Raw genomic sequence first — 669 nt, 5'->3', positions numbered from 1 at the left:
GGCCTTTGACAACTGAACATGCAATTCTAAAGTGCCCACGGGATACTCTTGTTATTTTAGCAAGTCACTGTCTTTTTCGCCAACCTTTGCAATGCTGGACAGAAGCAACTCTTCCTGGCCCTGCTTTGAAATCTTAGAAAATTAATGTAAACATTTCCTTTAACATAACTCCTTGTTCCCAATATTTTTCTAAACTCCCGAGAGGGAAATAGGTTCCCCAAGTGCTTATTAGTATTGCTTTACATTAGTAACAACATCCTTGATTATATTATTGCTTTATCCTCCAATCCTCCACCTTGATTTAAACAATTTTAGATGGCCAACTGACCAGAAGAAAAAAAGAATACAGACTAGGCTGGCTAGCTACTAATCAAACAGCATTAGTAATGCTGCTGTTTCCATCTTAACAGGATTTATTTGGTGGAAAACAAAAGTAAAGGAACAAAACAAGAAAAAAAAGTTCCAAAGGGTAGAGGACCTTGTTCATTTACTGGCCACCTTAGGGCCTATTTTATCTCATCAGGATCAAATAGTATACTCTTTTAATCTCAAATCTCAGTTCCAGTACCAGAATAGAGAGAATTAACAGCTTAAATCCTTATTCTAATAATGACCTAGAGAATATGTTTTAATCTAAACTATAAAAGTATCTGGGTGTGTTCCTGGCAA

This window comes from Vipera berus (genome assembly GCF_964194415.1).
Source record: "Vipera berus genome assembly, chromosome: W".
NCBI classification, from domain to species: domain Eukaryota; kingdom Metazoa; phylum Chordata; class Lepidosauria; order Squamata; family Viperidae; genus Vipera; species Vipera berus.
Note: the sequence above shows the minus strand (reverse complement) of the source record.